At 47.1% G+C, this 16,684-nt stretch overlaps 1 protein-coding gene across 16 annotated transcripts in view; it reads left to right on the top strand.

Annotated features, from left to right (window-relative positions):
* NRXN3 (neurexin 3) overlaps positions 1 to 16,684 on the top strand; it is a 1,366,589-nt gene that overhangs the window by 396,975 nt on the left and 952,930 nt on the right. The window lies entirely within an intron of this gene.

Raw genomic sequence — 16,684 nt, 5'->3', positions numbered from 1 at the left:
TTGCTTTAGCACAGGCTTGGTTGAAAGACAAGGTATCCCCATCTGTCTCTCTCTCCTTCGTCAGCCTGCACTGATGGCTGAGTTGCTGGTAGAGCCACCCAATGGAGTACTGTAGTGCTGTATTAATTTAGCTGGAATAAATGGACCCAGAGAGTTAAAGGTGTTAACATGACTCAGTCACTGTCCAACATTAAGCACTGTTAAACAAGCCTCAGGGTTTGGTATACAGAGACCTCAACCTGCTTTGTACCATGGCAAACACACCATTAAACATCTGTTTAACCTTTTATTAAAGATATACAAAGAAGAGGGGAAAGGATTAAAGTATTTGACATGTAAAGTATCCCTTGTTCCCTTTCACTTTAACTGTAGAGAGTTTTTAGAAGGAAACACCACTTATTTGACAGTCTCTTTGATGGTAATAACTGTTCTTTTGGGGGGAAAGAGAAAAAGATAGTTGAGATGGACTGTTGTTATTACTGTTGTAGTTAAAGTCCGAGCCCATTTCTTCAAAGACAAAACAAGACAAACACACACAAGAGGGAAGAAAAAACCTGGCAAAGATAGAAAATGCAGTTTCTGTCACTGGTGTTGACTCTCACTTGTAGCCTCACTGCTGGAAAAACACTGGCCCAGCACATGGTCTTATTAGCCACCCCGAGACCTGGCAAACGTGTAGCACTGTCGAACTGTTTAGGACAGTGCATTTAGCTGCCTCTTTCTGGTCACAGGCTTACAGCAGTGATGCAGAAAATACAGTCTTGGCTGGCCAAGCCAGACTCTAATTAGACAGAATGCAAAAGAAAAGGGATAGGAAAGAGAAGAAATATGGTAGTGAAGGGAAAGGACACAGGGCAGAGGTGGGAGAGACAAAGTCTCTCATCCCAGGTGGTGGTTGAGATTCAGCTGAAGCTGGTGGAGGTAGCAATGTCATCTGGGTCCCTTTCTCTGGTCTGATCAGGACATCTCTCAGGATTAGATGAAGAAAGTCTGGGCTCCCAGGAGACGGTGAGGGTGGCGGCCATGATGATGAAGCTTCTCCTTCCCCTTCTCTGATCTTCCAGTGAGCCAGCATTGTGCTTGCTTCCATCCCTCCACCAATTTCCATTTTAAAGTCTCTCTGATGTTAAGGACCCCAAAAAGGAGCAAGGGGGAAATAGCTCATCCCCTCATTATTTTGTCCACTAGTTAGACCTAATTTTTGATACACCGATTTTGGTTGATTAATTTCTGGTCCCTCATTTTTCTTGTTTACCAGACATGATCTCAACACAGTCCTTGAATTGTATCAGTAGGCCTTTTTGTTTGGACTAATTCAGCCCTGCCTCCCTGTTGCACCTTTTCTTATCAACATTTGTTGTCATAGGTTATTGAGACACTTACTAAACTTTCTCACAGTTCTGCAGGTGACCTCACAATTAGGGTAAATTTTTAGGCCCAATTATCACAACACTAGTGACAACACTAGTGTATAGCCCATGAAAGCTTATGCCCAAATACATTTGTTAGTCTCTAAGGTGCCACAAGTACTCCTTGTTCTTTTTGCTGATACAGACTAACTCGGCTACCACTCTGAAACTAGTGACAAGGTGCCTCCAAACTCACCTGTGCCAAGGGCAAATCTGTAGGAGATAGTCAGTAATTTCTCAAGTACAACGAATGTCACTGCACCTTCTTCTCATTGTTGCTAGTTCTGTCTGATCATTTTAAGGCGTCTGATTGGGGATATATGAGGCACAATTATTGCCAGTGCAGGCAGCCAAGAGACATCCATTCTAGGCCAAATGAGACAGAGCTTAGCAAATAAAAGACATTTGATCTATACACTGTTCAAATCCCAGACGGTTCCATTAATTGTTTTTGCCCCTGTATTGTGCCCGGTGCCGTGCTCAGAATAAGCTGGCCGAGTGAAAAAAAAATTGATGGCAGTAGGCCCACTTAACAAAGAAAATGGAACTTCCCTTTGGTAATGTTACTTTTTATTGAGATCAATTTCTCAGTAATATTTGGCTATTAGGACTGGAGTGTGGCTGAAATGCACTTGCTGAGACACAGCAATGGATTGTTGGCAGAATCGTAGGGCTTTCGTCCGTTTTTGCCCTCCTGGCCTCCCCCACTTCGTAGCACAGTCTAGTGATTGGACCACATGTCTGGGGATCAGGACTTTGGGTTCTGTTCCCAGCACAGTCATGGATGTCCTGTGTGACCTTGGGAAAGTCACTCCCCTCGCTGTGCCTTAATTTTCCTATCTTTATTGGAGATAATAATACTGAATCACCTGCAGTGCAGGTTGTGGGGATGAATTAGATACTGTGTGTAAAGCACTGTACAGTCCTGCGGCTTTCCAATTCACCTGCTCTGCAGGAGGGGAAGGATTTTTTTTAACAGGAACTCACTGTAGATCAGGGATCTCAAACTCAAATCACCATGAGGGCCACATAAGGACTAGTACATTGGCCCGAGGGCCGCATCATTGACACCTTTTCATACAAAGATACAAAGCGCCCCCCCCCCGCCCCTGGCCCCGCCCCCATTCCACCCCTTCCATGAGGCCCCGCCCCACCATGCCTCTTCCCACCCCTTCCCCGCCCCCATTCCAACCTCTTCCCCAAAGTCCCCGCCCCTGCCCCGACTTTTCTCCGCCTCCTCCCCTGAGCACGCAGCTCCCCGCTCCTCCCCCTCCCTCCTGGAAAACGCTAAGTACTGCCAAACAGCTGGAGGTAGGCAGAGGAGCAGGGATGCAGCGCGCTGGGGAGGAAGGGGGGCAGGGAATGAGGGGAGCTTGGCGGCCACAGGAAATAACTCCGGGGGAAGGCGCGGGGAGCTTGGTAGCTGCAGGAAATAACTCCGGGGGGACGGGGAGCTTGGCGGGCCGCAGCAAATAACTCCGTGGGACGCATGCGTGTTTGAGACCCCTGCTGTAGATCAATAGAATTCTCCCTGCAGGGCAGTTGGGATTTTTAGGCTTTAGACATGCAAGATTTATTCTTAATGGTACAGCTTCCAAGGCCAGCACTACACAGTTTGGTGCCCAGTCTCACCCTGGCTACTGCTGATGTTCCTAGTGCTGCATGTGTGCCCTTAAAGGAACAGGTGTCTCAAAGTCACCCTGTTTGACTGGACCCCTAAAAATTCAGCACCCTAGGCAGTCATGTATATCATCTATGCGTAATGTCTGTCCTGAAGCTTCCCCCATACACTTTACCAGGTTAGATGACTGCAGAAGTGGGTTTTCTGAACAGGGGTTTGAGAATTCTCCTGACCTACCTACTTCCGAGTGCATGCTGCCATTTTGAGTGGTGCTGCGTCAGGGAAGCACCACACCATAAATTCATTGCTTCCTTGTTGTGGTAGGATCAAACTCTGACTTTCTGCTTGTCCTTACTTTTTATTTGTGGCAATGTGTTATACCCTGGAGTGATCAACACTGTGATAAAACTCGCAGGACATTCCTGATTCCCACAAGTCCCTGTCATCAGCTTGCAGGAGTCAGAATCCAGAGCTACCTGTTGGCATCAAATCTATAGTTGGGTGAAATGTGTGTAATGACATCCAGAGCCAGGCAAATTTGGGCCAGCGTCAGAGTGGTCTGAGAGGATAAATGAATGAATGCATGTGTAGTGCTGTGGAAACATGATGTTCTCAGTAATATTGTTGATTGTATCTCCTAGAGGCTGTCTAAGGGTCATAAATCTTTTGGTGGGCGTGGGGCTGGGGATAAGTTGCAGAAATGTTAGCTGCGGGGGACCTGAAGTCTGGAAATGCAGTAATGGTTATAAATGGAAACAGTGCAGGCCATGTTGGTTTCAACCCCAAATCAGACAGAAGTTGTCTGTTTCAACTGAGTTTTACTTTGCAGCTCAACGTGAAGCTCAAGGGAAGGGATCGCACAGGGACTGGAACTGAAAAACTGCTCACACAACAAAGCCCTGCAGGCTGAATCATGTTGTGATGACTCCACGTTATCTGTATCATGAGGTCACATCACAGCTTCATCACATACTGACACAACTGCTTGATCTCAGGACGTAGCATCATGACGCAATGATTTTGCCTGCATGACAAACAGAAATAGAACTGCTGATACATGACTAACTTTTATGCCCTGACACCCAAAGGTGACTGTAAATCCAGCTGTCAGTTGGCCTGTGGCTCAGGCACCATGGAGGGCAATGTTGCTACTCTCCCTACTGAGCACAGGAACTGGGGAGCTGCCTCAGGGTTGGGGTGAACAGGATATATAGGACAGCAAAGGCAAAATGTAGCCAGGGCAGGACTGGGCTTTAAATAAATGACTAGCGTCAACTGCTGGCAGTGGATGGCAGAATTTGAAACATGCGCTTGGGAAGAACAGCCTGACTCACAGTCTTTAGTCCTGGGGAGAAGGAAGGGAGTGTAACAATATTCAGTTGGCTTCACTGCTGCAGGGAGTTGAAAATTAGACAAAAGCACTTTCAGGCCCAAAGTGCCACAGCTGCTGAAGGTAAAGAAAGATCCTCCAGGGATAGGTGCTGGGATCGTATAGAGGAGTTAGACTTAGAAATGACAAAGACCTATTCTGTTCTAGTGTGTCTGTCATCCAGGACAGGATACCCCTGTGTTCAGCAACTCCAGTAAAGAGTATGGGGTAAAGGCTGATAGCTAGATTGGGTTAGTCCCTATAATATATATTGTTCCACATACAATATGCTGGTGAACTAGCCAAATTAAAACAGAAGAGTCCTGTCTGAGGACCAAATCCTGAAGGTTTTTCACAGGTAAAACTTCTATCAGAATCATTTGTCACTGAAACCGCTCAGTTTTACTTGAGGACCTCAGAGTAAATTGGGTCAAGATAAAGCAGTTTGGATAAACAAGAACCAACCTCAGCCTTCATGTTGAACTTGAACTGACTGACGTCTGAGATCATGTTTCAATGTGGGTCTTCGGTGTGATTGATTTTAGTTAAGGTCTCACACATCTGAGTTTTCTGTTTTCCATCAGAAATATCAAAACACCCAGGGAAAGGCTGCACTTGTGATATTCTCAAACTAGCCCAAACCACTGTGGTAGAGTAGTCCTGGAAATCATGTGCAAGAAGGACTGTTCTCATGAGTCCTGTGGAGTGAAGGGATTGCAATAAGCATTTGAACTTTTGGATGAATCTCTGAACCTTTAGAGATTCAGCAGTCATTAGCAGAGAGGACGGAAGGCCCAATAGTTAGAGTACTAGCTTAGGCAGTGGGAGCATTGGTTCAATTCCTCCTCCACCAACAAAAACCTATGACCCTGGGCAAGACACTTAGTCTGTGCCTCACATCCCCATTTGTTAAGTGGGGATAATAGCATGTCTCCACCTCACAGGGGTGTTGTGAGGATAAATCTATTAAAGTTAGCTAGATACTCAGATACTGTGGGGGCCATGTAAGTACCTAAGTACCTCCCACCTGAGCTTGGATAACCTCTATTAGGTACTAATTAATCATTAATTGGTTACCTAGGGCACCCAGTTACTTCATAAGGACTGGCAGACTAGGCCCTGACTCCTCAGAAAGGGGCCGTTGCCCTGTGACACTACTCAATTCCTGTCTGAGGCAGAGTCACAAAGGGGTGCTCAGTTGGTTTATCAACGTGATAACATGCCTCTTGATGCTAGGTGTGAATTTCTGTTGTGATGAAATATGCTCTATGTACTGTAGGAGCTGGAGGCATCTGTCCCTACTCTGGAGAAAGAGGCAGACTGGAGTTTGACAGTGCCACACAGCTCAGCTACCACAGTGAGGAGTGTGGCATAAACACCTAGATACATAGAAACTAGAACTGTAGCTGCTTTGCTGTGGGCCCATCGCAAAAGGAAGGATCCTGTGAGGTGCTGAATGCCACTTTCAAGGTGCTGAGCACTCCTAAATTCCCTTGACTTGCAGGATTGGGACCCTTTTGTCAGAACAGCCTTACAGTTTCTAACACACAGTAACAAAAGAGGAGGTTCCTATTGCCCCCAGAGGGGGCTGGCTTTATCCTTAGCATGAGGTTACTGAGAGCTGGGATTCAGTGTTGCGAATCCAGTGCTTAGCATGCCTTGGGCTTGTTGCTGTACCTACGAGTCAGCTTCAAAATCATGTTTATACAGAGTGAGTGCATGCAAATAAAGAGAGGAGGGAGGGAAAGAGCAAGGGGGGCAAAGGATACAGGAATTCCTAATCAGAACAAGACTTTGAGTGGAGTGTTGTGCGTGTAGCTGGGGGAGGTATGTGGCCACCAGAGCTCTGCTCCACCCTATTTGGAGCTGCAGAGAGTATATACAGCCAAAGGCAGGATTTAGTGACGCCAAACAGACTAGTCGAGGGAAAGACTATTTCTGATCTCCATGAGAGGAAGAGCAGATGTCAGGAGTGGGGTGGGGATTTTGGTGATGCAAGGCTGGTCACTGAGCACGGTGAACATCCAAGGTTTGGGCCAGAGCTCTCTAGGTTTTGGGGTCTCAGGACAGGGCAGTAGTGGAAGATGTACCCCTGGGTAACCTCTGGTCTTTTTGATATCCATATGCTCAAGGGGCAGTGGTAGCACCAGGTTCTAGTGCAGCTTCTCTCTCTCTTTCTCTCTCTCTCTTTCTCTCTCTCAGCACTTGGTTCCAAACACTTTTGTCTTTATGGGTGGGTATTTTAATTTCCTTTCTTTCAAACCACCTAATAGCCCAAGGAAACTCTTCCCCCAACCCTCCCCTCATCAGTGTCAGGCCAACTTGTGGAACTGTTTCTCCTGCGTGACACCAGAGCACACTCCTCAGATTAAAAGGATAGCATATTTCCTCCCATTCCATGTGAAATGGCTTTTTACCCCCAACCCCAAATGTCTGTCACAGCCGAAAGAGTAAAAGTCCTAAGGGAAGCCCTGTGTGGAATAGGTGGTGGGCTGGAGCAAACATACCAGTGAGTGGAAGAGGAGAGGTGATGTGGGATGGGTGGTGCAGGTGCAGTTGGAAGAGGAGGAGGGTTGGTATGGGATGGACTGGTGCAAACACACTAACACTTCTTTCATTTGCTGTGTCATTCAGTTTCTAATTTGTTAAGAGTTTGACATCAGTTGCAACACTAGGTGAACACAATTTGTATATTAGCTGGGCTGAGAATGTGCTAGGGATGGAGGCAGAGATCTATCTTATGGAGGATGAGGCGCTTCTCCGTTCTGATGAGAGAGCATCTTTCTCAGCCTTCAAACTTTTCTAAAAACAAAACCCTGGCATTAGAGGAGAGCCGGGAATGTGCATTGTATTCAGATTAGCCAAATTCTCTGGCTGCAGTAAAAATGCCACCAGCTCAGAGCAGTGCAGCCCATTACTGTTGTCACCCAGAAAGCTCTTTGTATTCCTTTCCTCCCACCTACACCCAGTGAGGGGCATAATGTAGAACAAAGTCCCAAAATCAGAATAATAGAGCCAGCAGGTGACAATGAGGAGGCGGGATTCATCTCTTTGTCCTTTTGGCTTAGACAACACTCTCTGACTTAATTCTCTTGATTGGGCATTTCTTCTCTAATAAATGTACACTAATCAAATGAAAGCCTTCAGGCTTATGCGACACCAATATCAATTTAGGACTGAAATAAGGGGCATTGAGATTTGGATTGTAATCCTTTGATATCAATTGGTAGGCACTGGCATAGGCGTACTCAGAGTCCATCATTCCAGGTGGACCCAGAAATCCTGTTCCAGCTCTTCTCCTCCTCCCCGGAGCTGAACCCAAAGTGTGTTCCACATGAACATAGAAATCCAGTTCCAGGTCTTCTCCCTCCCAGAGCTGCACCCAGGGTCCATTCCAGGTGGGCCTCCAGTTCTAGTTCTCCTCCCTGGGATTGCACTCAGAGTCTTTTCCTGTTTCGCTTTGCTCATGACTTGGTGATTAGCCCCGGGACAACCAATGGTTCATTACCTGCATGTCTGCGTGCTGCTTGCAAATGGCAGTACACCTGCTGCTGGTTATGCTGATGTTAAACATAGGGCTACAGCTTCCGCTTTATTATCTTTATTGCAACATTTCCGAAAAGCAGTTTAATGACAACGCACATCTGCCCATTATGTATGCAATAAACTGAAATGCTGTAAAATTACAGGTAATAAGAAGTGCAAGAAAATCACTTACTACGTGGAGTAAGTATTGCAGCCCTCACTCTGTCTCCAGCACAGCTAGAAGGAGGGATCTTTTTTTCAGTGCTGGTTGACTCAATACACATTTTGAGGTTTGTTTGGGACAAAACTTCAAATGTTTCAATGATTATGCAGACTGTCCAAACCTCTTGGGTTTGCAGATTTGGGCTGAAATCTTCTGAGAACAGGTTTTCTCATCAGATTTCTGTTAGGGTCGGCTTCCAGAGGTGCTGGCGATACTGTGAGAACAGTTTTTTTAGTGCTTTTAATCTCAGCTGAAGCCTAGATGTACAAAGATACGAGGAAAGTTAAAATAACAGAGTGAGTGTGTGTAGTAGAATCATAGATGTCAGATACTGAAAAGTCTTTGTTAGGGCCCGTTCGGTCATGCCGCTGCTAATGCAGGGTAGGTCCCTACAAGACGTCTTAACTAAACTTCTCCAAATGTGATAAAAATGTTCACTTTGAATGTTGGGAGAAGATTCAGGTCAGTTCTTTTCACCCACACTGGTTTGTCCACCCCTAATAACTAAGGTTGCATTCATTATTAGTTAAGGGTCCTTGGCTTTTGCAAGGGCAATTGGGTGAAGGGGATTTCATTTGCCTTTCCTGGTTACTCTCATAATTTCTCTTCACCATCTTCTTGAATCTGTGTGTAATACACTAGTAGTACATGTGATTATGTCCCTCTAGTGGCTGGTCCAAGCAACCAATAACATTTTGCTACTGACAGCAAAAGGAGTCCTTTAGCTTAAGCCTGTGGTTTTGGTGCATAGGATCTTGTGTTCTATCCCTGCTGACGACTGTGCTGCCTGTCTGTATGTGGCCATAACTTGTTACTAATATAATGGCTTCCTGTCTTCTACTATATAAAGTTCAAGGCTCTCCTCTCTATTGAGGCCTACTTGTATTTCAGCCTTGAGATCCCATCCCACTCCTTGAGCTCTGCTCAAGCCCTACTCCTGACTGCTACCTTTGTCTCCTTTGTCCATTCCCACTCCATGATATCTTCCTTGCTACCTGTGGCAGCTTTCCTGCTAATGTATAAGCAGCCCCCTAGCTCGTCTGCCTCTCTGATGTGCTGCATCCAACTCCTGAAAGCACAGTTCAGACAATGTGTGAGTTTTGAAGGGAATGGAAACAAAGTGGGGAAACTGAGGCCAGTGAATTCCCAGGGCTCCATAATCACACTGAGGTTACCCCCTCCCCCCCAAAAATGGTATGAGTCTGTAGCCTACATAGATCCATGTACCCAGCCAAAGGACATTCAGGTTGTCTGCTGATTCCAAGACAAGTGAATGCAATTGTTGCCCTGCAACCCCTTTGATGTCTTTCCCTGTGGAAAGAGTGTGTACAGCTAATTCCCATGGCTGGGCTGATTACATCTTTTTGGGGGAGATCATTTCATTGTCATTAGGATGATGAACTTTCACAACTAGTTGTCTCATTGATGTGACTGTCCCCAACAACATCTGCTGAGAAAATCTAAGACTGTTGTGGGGATGTAAAGTTCCATGAGAGGGTAAGGGTCACGATGGGACACTTGCCTGGCAATAAATCATGGCCTTATGTAAGGCCCCCTGGTGGTTACATAAGATGAGGCCTTATGTAAGGCCCCCTGGTGGTTATATAAGATGAGGCCTTATGTAAGGAGCGGTTGAACCAATCGGTGTGGGGCTATACATGTGATAAACACATGATTCTCCTTCTTGTCCAATCGGTAGATGTGTAATTATAGCCTAATTGTGTTATGTAATGTTAAGAAACACTATAAAAGAAAGCTTGTAATACACGGAGTTGGAGTCAGCTTGAAACCACATTGGTCGTGTGCTTTATCCGTGCCGAATGGAACCCCACAGACTGTATGAAACTCAAATGAATTTCCTTCTATGTTTTATTAGAGAAAGTCTGAGATGGTTATGATTTCTCTCTCTCTCTCTCTCCTCCTGGGTCTCTCATCTCCCTCCCCATCACACACCTTGGTATTTAAAAGTGATATTTTATACAGCTGAATTCCTGTCTTGAGAACCAGATGGGGAAAATCTTTATCTTTATCTCAGCTGGATGCGTTTATCTGCACTACATAGAAGAAAATAATACCTTCCATGTTCCCCTATCTGTCTCCAAGCCTCTCTCCTGAGGGCTTTGTTTCTGGGCATGATACTGCTCAGTGGATAATGTCTAGTCATGATGAAAGTCTTTTCAATCCAAATATCCATCCAGAAGCTGCCTGCCTGTGAGTACATGACTGTCACCAGGCTCCCCTATTGTGGATTCCCAATATAAGGAACTGGATAATCCCAGACTGCATCAGACCTGTACTACTGTCAACTCCTGACCAGGGAGCATAACAGAGGTGGGAGACATTACATGGGGTCAGGGGGAGAGAGAGCTGGGATTGGTGCTTTCTGATGTTTTCCTCATTTGTCCTAGAAGACTCTGCTGCTTTTGACCCAACAGTGGAATACTGTATTTATTTACTTATTGATTTATAAATGGCAGCCAAGACCTAAGCAACTGGATGCTTCTCATTAATACAAACCCCACAAAATGTAGATCTAAAAAGACCATATAAAACTCACCATATCCTGCCACTCAAATGGCCTGGAGATCAGTGAAGAATTTAGGTTAGCTGATATGTCTTTGCCCTGAAGCACACTGCACTGGGGCTCTTGTGGGACCTACAGAGGGGATAGGTACCAGCGGTGTGGTCTATATGCTGAGAACCCACTACTATTGTTCACAGAGACATTAGCACTAGGAACCACAAGAGATGGTGACCCAGTGCTCACAACTCCCATAGTGGGACAACCCTTCCATAACTGGGCCCCAAACCATGTCTGGTTTTATAGATTATAACCAACTCCTTGATTGGCATTGGAAGTGTGTGTGTGCTCATAATGGCTCAGCTCACTTAAGAGCCATTCAGCACTAGCTGAAGAATGACACATTGTGGTAACCTGTCTTTGTGGTTACTTAGACTTGGATCAACTGTGGTGATAAAGGTGACCTGACACAGCTGAAAGTTCCCATGAACAGAAGGGAGCTGGAGTTCTCTGTGTGGGTAGAAGCAGATGAGCAAGCCCACATTGTTAGCAGAAAGGATTCAGGGTTCTGTGTATGGAAGCCTGCAGGGATGTGGGATCCAGGGTGGGGCAGGTTAGTCTGAACATGGAACATCTCTATGTTGTTCTGCCGTGTGCCCGAGGGAGCCCTTATGGAGCTTGGCACGAGAGACTTCCCACTCTATAGGATGTCTGGGGTCTCATCTCACTTAATGGCTGGTCCCTATTCTGGCTGCCGCATGCCCCTTTCCTTCTCTTGCACTGGAGTCAGGCCAGATGCAGTTTTCTAAGGCAAGCAGCTGCCCCTGGCATAGATGAAGTGGAATGGTTTGATGGAAAGATGGCTGTAAAAAAGTGGATTCATTTGTCATGAAAAACTATTTCCTCCCAATATTTAAAATAACATCTCCCAGGACAATTGGTTATCTGTGAAATGAGGTCTCTCTGTCTCGGGTTCACCCAGTCCAGGCCTTTGAGCTGACAGGCAGACACTGCCCCAACACTCTCATTCTCTTCCACCTTTTTTCTTTTCTATTCATCTCCAGGGAAGAGAAATGATTTGGCATTAATGACTCTCCCGTAATTGACTCTCTCTCCCCATATGGTGACAGGCAGTCACCTCTTAGACATTTTGATTGATGGGCCGAAGCTATTATCTGATATGGAAAGTGGGTGCAAAAGCACAGCCACTGCCATTTGCTTGGAAAGGCCATGCTTGGTGGTGTATATTGGCTTCCTCAGACCTGCTTGCTTTGCTTAATTCTCCTCTTGTACAGCGGTAAGCGACAAATCACTTCATGTGTATGTGTGGGGTCCAAAGCAACACAAGTGGAAATTTCAGGGTGCTGAGTCCCCCACTCTCAGGTAACCAGAGTCCAGCATGTGCTTCTTCCAAGGGGAGGAATGGATAGGAAGCAGTCCAACCCATCATGTTACAAGATATTTATTTTAATCTTATTTAGTGGCCTTTTTACTGCCATCTACATTTCTTTGTCACATAACCCAGACTGGGAAGTTGGGCCTGGGAGGGTGGAAGGAGAGGTGCCCACAGGAAGACCTGTACCTTAAGTGGTCTCTTATGTGAACAAGTTTCAGAGCCACTCTATGCTATAGTGTAACCAGGGCCGGCTCTAGGTTTTTTGCCGCCCCAAGCAAAAAATTTTTTGGCTGCCACCCACCCCAGCCCTGGGCTCTCACCCCCCCCCCCACCAGTGCCCTCCCACACCCCCTGCCACCCCAGCGCTGGGCTCTCACCCCCCCCCCACCTGCACCCCCTGCTGCCCCAGCCCTGGGCTCCCCCCCACCAGTGCTGACTCCGCCGCTCCCCCCTCGCCTCCAGCCGGTCCGGCGCTGGCAGGATTGTGGTAAGCAGCGGGGCTCCTGGGCCGCGCGTCAGCCCAGGCTCCCTCCAGCCAGGGCTCCCGCCTCCAGGCCCGTCCGGGACCAGGAGGGCAGAGCCGGGGGACCGCCCCAGCAGGGGGCTACGGAGCCGGGGCAGGGTAGCCCCAGAGGAAGTGGAGCCCCGGAGAGCAGGACGTGGGCCCCGCACGGCAGCACCCCGCCCTCTATGGCTCCGCTGCTGCTGCTGCTTCTGGCCGCCCTGCCGCAGTCCCTGGGCGGCTCGGGCTGCTTCGCCCAGCCCCGGCTGCGGCGCTGGGGGGCGGCTGCCCTGCGGCACCTGCAGGCAGCTCTGTGTGCCCTGCGGGGCGGCCACCAGCCCGAGTTCCCCCGCTCGGAGCCTGCCCGGCCCAGCCACAAGGTGCGGCACTGCTTCATCATGGCGCAAACTGCAGCGGCCCCAGGGCACCCCGCGCATGAGGCGCTGCTGCTGCCAGGCCCAGCTCTAGTCTTTTGCTGCCGGAAGCAAAAAAAAAAAAAAAAAAGGCCGGAATGCCGCCCCTGAAAATGTGCTGCCCCAAGCACGTGCTTGGTTTGCTGGTGCCTAGAGCCGGTCCTGAGTGTAACTCTAGGTGGTGTACGTGTGAATAAGTGAAACCTGAAAGCCCGGAGAAATCGGTCACGCTAACACAAAGGTCACCCTGATGAAAAGAGAGACAGCACTAGGGAGGATGCCCGAGTAAAGAAGATTGATTATAAGTGCTGCTAGCTTCCTTAGTGCTTACTCTCTTTATTGTCAAGCAGGTGTTCACTTTCTGAAGCCCTGACCTTTAAGTGCAGGACCTCTTGGGGTCAGACTAGATTGGGCCATTGGCCTCATTTAGCATGTTGTTTTGAGTGACTGTGGTATTCTTGTCAAGTATCAGGGGATAACCGTGTTAGTCTGTATCCACAAAAACAATAAGGAGCCCGGTGGCACCTTAAAGACTAACAGATTTATTTGGGCATAAGCTTTGGTGGGTAAAAAACCCACTTCTGCAGATGCATGGAGTGAAAATTACAGATGCAGGCATTATTATACTGACACATGAAGAGAAGGGAGTTACCTCACAAGTGGAGAATCAGTGTTGGCAGGGCCAATTCAATCAGGGTAGATGTAGTCCACTCCCAATAATAGATGAGGAGGTGTCAATTCCCGGAGAGGCAAAGTTGCTTTTGTAGTGAGCCAGCCACTTCCAGTCCCTATTCAAGCCCAAATTAATGGTGTTAAATTTGCAAATGAATTTTAGTTCTGCAGTTTCTCTTTGAAGTCTGTTTCTGAAGTTTTTTTGTTCAAGTATGGCTACTTTTAAATCTGTTATAGAATGTCCAGGAAGATTGAAGTGTTCTCCTACTGGCTTTTGTATGTTACCGTTCCTGATGTCCGATTTGTGTGCATTTATTCTTTTACGTAGAGACTGTCCGGTTTGGCCAATGTACATGCAGAGGGGCATTGCTGACACATCATGGCATATATCACATTAGTAAATGTGCAGGTGAACGAGTCCCTGATGGTGTGGCAGATATGGTTGTGGTCCTCTGATGGTGTCGCTAGAGTAGATATGGGGACAGAGTAGGCAACGAGGTTTGTTACAGGGATTGGTTCCTGGGTTAGTGTTTCTGTGGTGTAGTGTGTAGCTGCTGGTGAGTATTTGCTTCAGGTTGGGGGGCTGTCTGTAAGCGAGGACTGGCCTGTCTCCCAAGGTCTGTGAGAGTGAGGGATAGTTTTCCAGGATAGTTTGTAGATCGTTGATGATGTGCTAGAGAGGTTTTAGCTGGGGGCTGTATGTGATGGCCAGCGGTGTTCTGTTATTTTCCTTGTTGGGTCTGTCCTGTAGTAGGTGACTTCTGGGTACCCATCTCGCTCTGTCAATCTGTTTCCTCACTTCCCCAGGTGGGTATTGTAGTTTTAAGAATGCTTGATAAAGATCTTGTAGGTGTTTGTCTCTGTCTGAGGGATTGGAGCAAATTCGGTTGTATCTTAGGGCTTGGCTGTAGACAATGGATCCTGTGATGTGTCCTGGATGGAAGCTGGAGGCATGTAGGTAAGTATAGCGCTCAGTAGGTTTCCGGTATAGGGTGGCATTTATATAATACCCCATATCTACTCTAGCGACACCATCAGAGGACCCAACCACATCAGCCACACCATCAGGGACTTATTCACCTGCACATCTACTAATGTGATATATGCCATCATGTGTCAGCAGTGCTCCTCTGCCATGTACATTGGCCAAACCGGACAGTCTCTACGTAAAAGAATAAATGCACACAAATCGGACATCAGGAACGGTAACATACAAAAGCCAGTAGGAGAACACTTCAATCTCCTTGGACATTCTATAACAGATTTAAAAGTAGCCATACTTGAACAAAAAAACTTCAGAAACAGACTTCAAAGAGAAACTGCAGAACTAAAATTCATTTGCAAATTTAACACCATTAATTTGGGCTTGAATAGGGACTGGAAGTGGCTGGCTCACTACAAAAGCAACTTTGCCTCTCCTGGAATTGACACCTCCTCATTATATATTGGGAGTGGACTACATCCACCCTGATTGAATTGGCCCTGTCAACACTGGTTCTCCCCTTATGAGGTAACTCCCTTCTCTTCGTGTGTCAGTATAATAATGCCTGCATCTGTAATTTTTACTCCATGCATCTGAAGAAGTGGGTTTTTTATCCACAAAAGCTTATGCCCAAATAAATCTGTTAGTCTTTAAGGTGCCACCGGACTCCTTGTTGTTTTTGTGGTATTCTTGTGCCCCTGAAGAAGGAGGAAACATAGTCTGTCATAGCGCAATATCACCGAGGAAAGCAGAGGGATTAAAGAGTATTGCCATCAGAAGTCACATAAAGGCATTTTGAGTTCAGGATTCAGATGGAGCTGCAGTGGAATTAGAAATCCACTAATCCCAGCACCTTCAGATCCCATTTCAAACAGGTGATGCAAAGAAAAAAATATTAAGATAGTGAATTTGTATGCAGAACATTTTATTGGATGGTTTTAAAAGGAGAATATAGTTCAGCCCTATTGATGCTCCCCAGCTGTGGCTGAAAGGTGTGTTAGAAGTTCTCTGTTTATCCTCTGAGCAGACAGTGCATAGGGTATGGTTCACCTCTGCTATGCCTTATCTGTAAGTGAGAGGGATCCCACCTCCAGGGAGTACAGAGGAGATCAGTGGTCAGGGCTGACAGTCTGTAGCCTTACTGTTCTGACAGCCAACAAGGGAAACAATTAGTGCCATTGCCGGTGGTGCAGGTCTTTGTGAAGTTGACGACTTCTCTCACTGGAACCTGGGCCCAGTATACCCTCAACACCTCTCACATCGGCCAGCGAGCCTAGGCATTCAGATGGCTTTTGAGTATATGGTGACTTAAATATCAGGGGACAGTATATTCAGAATTTTAAAAGGACACTTTTGTGGCAACATTTTTGTAGTGTTGTAAAATATGTGCTTTGCATTCTGGCTCTGGCTGGAATAGAGGAGCAGAACAAAGAAAGGAGGATCTCTGCTTGTTTTCCCCTCACACACCTGCCCCTCACTTCCTTCCTCTCTATTGCTCTGGTGACCATAGAGAGGAGGGAAACAAATGACAGAAGACTTGTAAGGCATCCCTCTTCCTCCTCCCTGTAATAGGGCATATAGACCCCACACTGCACAGACAGTAAGGGGTTAATGAGGAGAGCAGTCACTCCCCCAGCTGCGGCCAAATGCCTGGTTAGCAACAGCTGGGATAAAAAGCTGCAACGCAGACAGAGCAGAGTTGCTAGAGAGACTAGGAGTTATCAGAGAGATGTTCCACAGCATCACACAGGGCGAAGCTGACCAGAGAGATCATCTTCCGGACAGAAGGAGCCAGGAAAGGGTGAAGCTGCCTGCAAAGGCTGGAGGTAGGAAGTAGCCCAGGGAGGCAACAGGGGTCCTAAACAAACAGTCTTTGATTGTCTACTATAGGGTCCCTGGGCCAGGACCCAGAGGAGAGGGTGGGCTTGGTTCCCCTACAAACCCCTGGAGGGAAGGGGGCAGGACTGCTGAAGCCCCAGATTCAGGCTGGCACCCCTAACATAAGACTGTTGGACTTTGTTTCTGTTCCTATTCATTCCTTCCCTGATGAA

The sequence above is a fragment of the Emys orbicularis genome, chromosome 4 (assembly GCF_028017835.1).
Source record: "Emys orbicularis isolate rEmyOrb1 chromosome 4, rEmyOrb1.hap1, whole genome shotgun sequence".
NCBI classification, from domain to species: domain Eukaryota; kingdom Metazoa; phylum Chordata; order Testudines; family Emydidae; genus Emys; species Emys orbicularis.
The sequence above is the reverse complement of the archived record's forward strand: the minus strand, read 5'-3'. Positions and strand labels throughout refer to the sequence as shown.